Raw genomic sequence first — 7015 nt, forward strand, 5'->3', positions numbered from 1 at the left:
AAGAAGAGAAAATATTATTTTAAAAAATTGTCAATTTGCCAAAAAAAAAAAAAAAAATATATATATATTTTAAACATACGACTATGGACCACTTGTATACCAATTCAAAACGTGATATAGTTTAAAAGAAATTAAATTTTGTCAAAATATTATCTGGCAAGATATGAAACTAAACAAGTTAATCCGAAAATAAATTACAACAAATTGTCCGTCTGCACACCGCACCACTTAAGGTATTTGGAATCGAAACGTTAAGTTCTTAATATATTGTAAAATATTTATATATGAAATCTACTATTCTGGTAAAAAGCTAGAAGAATTCCTTTTTAAATTTTTTTAAATTTCTTATTTATAAAAAAATTCCATTATATTTTTTGTTCAATTCTGAGATGACAAAAAAAAAAATAAGTCAACAAGTATAACAATAAAATATCGCATAACTTGATCCCATTTCATTACAATCCATTATTCTAAACAAGAGAAAACACAGAGAAAAACTCATGTTATTTCATTTTTTTTTTCGTCATTTCACTTATTGTTGTAAAACAAAACAAGAAACAAAGATGGTTGTCATAATTTTCCATTACAATAAAAATAAACCAAGAGTAACAACAGGATAAAAAATGCAATAACTACAACAATAAGTTTTAAACGGTTTTGTTTTTGTGCTTATATTTTTTTTAGATTTTCCACTTTTTCCGCAAAATAAAACGAAACACCGATGAAGAAAGTATAATAGAGATAAAAAACTAAGCACTCTATAGTGTATAAAACAAGAAAAAAAAAAACGAAATATAATAAAAAACAATAAAAATATGAAAAGAAAACTTCATAAAATAGTAATACTGACCTGACCTACTCTACACGTTGAGGGAATCCAAATTGTTGGTTTTACAAAAAAAAAAAAAAACCAAGACACGATGATGTTGGTTGGCTCCGTTGGTGCTCACTGTTTTGGTGCACTGCTCCAAAAATGTCGTTATTGTAGTCGTTGTGGCACTTTCACACACAGAGACAAAAAATTTTTTTATATGATAAACAACAAATTGGTTTTTTGTTGAGTTTTTTATCTATTTTTAAGGGATTTTTTCCACTAATTGGTTTTCGTTTTTTTTATTTAAGCGCTTTTAAGCGTCTTTTATAATATTTGTTATTAAGCTGGTAACACTAATTTTGTTAAAAAAAAGTATAAAAAAATGGTAAATTAATTATTTGCTGTATTATTTGTTTTTGTTTTTTTTTTTTGCATTAATATAGAAACAACGACAGCTTAAAAGGAAGAAAAATAAATAAATGTGTAAAATATGCAGGATTCCTTTTATATATATATATTTTTTGTTTGATTAACAAGTGAAGGAGGAAAGGAAAAAAAGTAAATATTTATTAACAACAAACAGAAGGGAGCATTGTCTCTCAAGAGTTGAAAACTCATTTTACTAATGAGCAAAAACGACAACACAACAACAACAACAACAACAAAAAAGCATAATTTATAATAGCAACAACATAAAAGTAGTAGCTGTGTAAAAGAGTGTTGTCAATAAGTGATTTTTGTTAAGGGGATTTTATTCAATAATGTCTAACTTGGATATTATCCCAATACTATATATTTTCTTTATCGATTTCTGTATCAATCTGTGTCAAATAGATCAATGTGTCTGAAAAAGTAAAAATATGTATGTATATATAAAGTGTAAGAATTGTGCTAAAACGCTTTGAAAATTTAGCTTTTTTCGAAATTTAGTTTATTATTATTTTTGTCTATATAAATCAAGTATGAATATATAGTCGGGCATGGCAGAATATGAAGCTTTACCAATTACAATTACTTGTCATTGGAAGTATTTCCAATTTCAATTACTTGTAATTGGAAGTATTTCCAATTACAATTACTTGTAATTGTGAATTTTGTTCCATAAAATTACATGTAATTTGTATAATAATAATTACAATTGGAAACTTCAATTACATTTACAAGTAATTGTAATTGGTTATTGGCCAATTACACATTACAAGTAATTGTAATTGGCAAAACTTCAATTACACTTACAAGTAATTGTAATTGGTTATTGGTCAATTACACATTACAAGTACATAATTGGAATTGACGATGTAATTAATTACTTTGTGTAATCATTACCCCCCATGCCTGATGGACAACAATGACATCAATATGAACAATTGTGAGCAAAATGGGCATGCTGGGTATAGGGGGCGTGGCACTTCCTATATACAGAAAATATATTGAAAAATATTGAATAAGTATTTCAAAGTAGCAAAATAGGTGGCGTGACATCCGCATATGAATTATGTAATAAAATTTGTATATCTGAAAAAAAAAATCGTATATCTGAACAACTTTGAACTTCATGTTAATATTAGTGTAATAAATTGACCAATTAGCAATAGAAGGCATGTCCCCCCATATGAATAATCTACAAAAATATATCTGAGAATCTATTAGAACTAGAATCCTCATATTTTGCAAGAACAACTTTGACATCCATGTGAACTACAAAAGGTAGGAAGGAGAACTGTTGTAATGTAGTATCAATATGAAAATTTGATTTAAGAGTAAGTCGGTTAGAAATTGTAGACATGGCTCTTCTCATATAAAATAAATACTAAAAGTCGTAAATTTAAGAATATATAACAGCTACACAAAATTATGTATGGAAATATGGTTTTCCGAAATATTTTGAAAATTAAAAAAAAAAAATAGATTTTATACAAGAGGGTTTATATGGAGTAAATATGGGACTATCCTTATAAGTTTTGATAGAGGAATTTGCAGATCTTGACCATCAAGTAATTTTCTGAAGGAGACTTTCCCAAATGAAAACCCGATCATTACGAAAATCGCCCGTGTTATTTAGACTTTTATAAAACTAAGTTTTGCCGATTTTTGTAGAGATACAAGAACATTAAACATAATTATGAATCAAAAGACATATTCGGTAGTACGGTTGTATGGGGACTAGCAAAATAATGAACCGATTTTAACCATTTTCAATAGGCTTCGTTCTTGGGTCAAAAAAAAGTGTAAATGCCAATTTATCAAATCAAAATATTTGGAAAAATGCCACCTGTAGCGTGTGCACAAGGTATATATGGACACACAGACACCCGGACGGATATAGCTAAATCTACACAGAAAGAGCCGATTGGTATACTTTCACCTAGTCGCCATACAACTGAACCCCTGAATAGGGCTTGTAAACATTGTAATCAAACTACAGGTCGCAATTTTGACGATAATTCAATGAAATTTGGCACATGATCTTCTATGGTACCGAAGACGAAGCCTATTAGAAATGGTTAACATTGGTCCATTATTTCACCTAGCCCCCATACAACTAAAAACGCCGAATAGGGCTTTTAAGTTCATAATTATGCGTAATATACTCGTATCTCGACAAAAAGCTGTAAAACCAAGGATCTCATTTGACCCTAGCCCCTATACAAAGCCCGTTTCAAAATTTGACTTAAATGTCCACAATTTTATTCAACAATAAATGGCTTAAGTATATCTAAGGCAAGGTACAATTCAACTTAAATGCTTCATTACAGTGTGTAATTTTTTAAGTCATGGATGAATAATCATATACGGACACCACTATATCATAGAAGACCAAAAATAAGAAGACCCGTGTCTTCAAGTTTTGCCCAAAGTCATGCACTTTTTTAGTTATAGGCCCCCAAAGATTTGGGGCCTCGGTGTCATATTTGAAAAAATTGATCATTTTCTCAGGCTCATATCTTGCCAACCGTTTGGAATTTAGATTTACTCTCTGTGGCAATGTTTTTGCTCTTATCACAAAGAACAAAAATTGTGAATATTTGAAGTCAAAAAAACGTTATCTTCATGATCAGAATCGCAAAAATTATTTTTTTTTTTTAATTTTTTTCCTTGTTCAGGTCTATAAGTAGCAAACCGTTCAAAATTAAAAAAAAACACTCAACTACAAAAATGTACCTAAGATCTCAATAAAGAACTTTCTGGAACATATGAACTTTGAAAACTAAATCATATTTTTTTTGCAGCAGGTGTAGGGTCGGCGTCGCCCGACTATAATTTCTGATTTATTTTCTAGTGCATTATTTTTATACCCTACACCACTTTAGTGGGGAGGGTATATTGGATTTGTGCTGATGTTTGTAACATACAAAAATATTTGTCCTAGACCCACCTTAAAGTATACCAATCGGCTCAGAATCGTTTTCTGAGTCGATTAAGCTATGTCCGTCCGTCTGGCTGTCCATGTAAACCTTGTGCGCAAGGTACAGGTCGTATTTTTCAAGATAATTGGATGAAATTTGGCACGCACGTTTTATTTGATCCAAGGACGAAGCTTAAAATGGTAAAATGGTTAAAATCGGTCCATTATTTCACCTAGCCTCCATAGAACAGAACCCCCCGAAAAGGGCTTCTGAGCTCATAATTCTGTTAAATATACAGATATATCGATAAAATACGGCACAACTATGTTTTATAGAAGTCTTGATGACCCTGCCAAAATTCATAAAGATCGGGCCACATTTGACCCTGCAAAGTCCCCTTCAGAAAATTACTTGAATGTCCCAAATTAGCTTATAAACACAAATATCGCGATGAAATTCAGCACAATAAAATATTATGTAAATATAAATATATTCACAAAATTTTATTAGGCTTGGTCCATATTTGCCCCTAGCCCCCATATAAAGCCTCTTTCAGAAAATTTGTTTTTCATCCATAAATTGCTTAAATGTATCGGAACAAGGGAATATTGAAGATAAATGCTTTATTATGAAAAATAAATCACATTTAATATTCATAACTGGTGTAGGATATCATATGGTCGGCCACGCCCGACTATACTTTCTTACTTGTTTTATTTTTGAATCATTTTTAAATTATTTAAAATTTTGTATTTTCTTTTCTTTTAATTTTTTCCATAAAACTTTGAAAATTTGTTTTTTTTCCAAAATTAATTTTTTATTATTTTATTTTTTAATTTTTATTATTATTTTTACAAATTTTAGTTAATTATTCTCATCCGTTGAAAAATTTATTAATCGATTATGAAGCACATTAAGTCGCAATTTCTTTTAAAATTACAAATAAATAATTTATTTACTTATTTGAAAAATCTATCGATTTTTATTAATATTTAAATTATTTTCAAGAAATTTTTTATAAATTAATATTTTTTGATTTTATAATTTTTTTAATTTTTTATTAATTTTTTTGTGCAAAATTAATTATTCACTTCACTTAAAAAATTCCAAAAATTTTCAATATTTTTTATTTTTTAAGCCGCTTAAAAAACGCTACATAACGACACATTTATCTGTCGCATCAAAAAAACAGAAAAAAACAAACCTTAATTAGAAACTTGAAAGAAAAAATTCCCGTAATACTAAAATCGAATTCAATGAATTGCAAAATATAATAAAAATCACAATAATACACTGCGAACAACAATTAGTAAAATGCAATTTAAAGTTAATTTCTATTAAAAAAAAACAGCAACAAAATAACCACAAACTACACATTAATTTAAGCTGATGATGATTAAACACTAATTTTGTTGTTGTTGCTTTCTCTCTGTTAAGTAAATATACATAGTTGTTGTTGTTTAACTTAACATGCATTAGTGGCTGTTGTTGTTATTATTGTAAATATGTTTTTTGTTTGAGCAGTAAACACAATAATGACGTGATTGAAAAAAAAAACAACTTATAATAATTTCCGTTTAATTTAATATATTTTTTTTTTTGGTCTAAACATTTTAATATTTATTTTTCTTCTTAATAAGCTTTTAATAAAATAGATGATATAAATTTTATGTTTCTTTTTTTTGTTAAAATTTTTAAATTAAAAATTTTTATTTTATTTTTTTTTTGTTTGCTTTGTTGGCAACGTTTTTACTTTGTTAAAATATTTATTTTTTTATTTGTTGTTATTTTACTATTTTTTTATATATATTTTTTCAAATGAACACTTACGCGTTTTAATTTTTTTTATATATGCATGAAAAATAAAACACAATCAGATAATTATTCTGTTTTTTTTCTACCGTATTCGTTTTAAAACGAAATAGAAAAACACCCGCAAACCGCAAAAAAGCACAACCTTATACAACGATTCCACGTTTCCAACTAAATGTGAGATGTTGTCGTTTAGTGGAGCCTTAGCTCCAATTTACTTATTTTCTGCTAGAAATCTATAGAAAAACAGGTTTTAACTGTTAAGTTAACAGAGTATCCAAAATGTGAAGTGTACTCTCTCTCTCTCTCTGTTAAATGTTATATTAACATTTTTTTTATAAATTTCTCTTTCTCTTTAAATGAGCAAATAACTTAACAGTTGTGTTTATTCTGTTAAGTATAAAATACTGTTAACTTATTTGCTGTTAAATTACTTTTTACATTTCTGTTATTTCACGCTCTCTGTGTCTATAGTTTGTTTTTGTGTTGGATATTTTTAATGTTATTGCTTTTGCCTGTGTTTTGCTTTTATTTCCCTTTTCAATTCCCAACCCATTCACAACATTTTTATTTTCAAGTTCAACATGTGTTTGTTTTCGGTATTTTATTTTGATTTATCATTGAGTACTGGTGCAATCATAGAATAAATAACAAAGAAATTTTTTAAAATCAAAAACCGTTTTATTAGAAATCTTTTTAAATTAATTTAAAAACAACAATTTTGAAATATAAATTAGGGTTTTCAAAGTTTTGTGTTATTTTTTACTTAAATTTTAAAATCAAGGCTGAAGAAACACCTTCCCAACAAACCAAAAAGCTTTAAAATTCGTTTATAACAAACTTACCCAACAAACCAAAAAGCTTTAAAATTCGTTTATAACAAACTTACTACCATAAGCGTTAGGTTTGCAAAACTATTATGATAATTATTGTAAAATGCTTGTTAACAATTATTTTATCAAGAAAATTGAACCCTTGTGATAATATTCCTAGTTGCAGTTTACAACAAGCTTAGAATCGCAATTATGAAATAAGCTTACTG

At 27.7% G+C, this 7015-nt stretch overlaps 1 pseudogene; it reads right to left on the reverse strand.

The window, feature by feature from the left end:
* Positions 1–6182, reverse strand: part of LOC119611018 — a 103134-nt pseudogene extending 96952 nt beyond the window's left edge.
* Between the last annotated feature and the right edge of the window lie 833 nt (positions 6183–7015).

Source organism: Lucilia sericata, unplaced genomic scaffold (assembly GCF_015586225.1).
Source record: "Lucilia sericata isolate MDLA Ls3-8-SP2 unplaced genomic scaffold, ASM1558622v1 Contig001340F_arrow, whole genome shotgun sequence".
Taxonomy (NCBI): Eukaryota; Metazoa; Arthropoda; class Insecta; order Diptera; family Calliphoridae; genus Lucilia; species Lucilia sericata.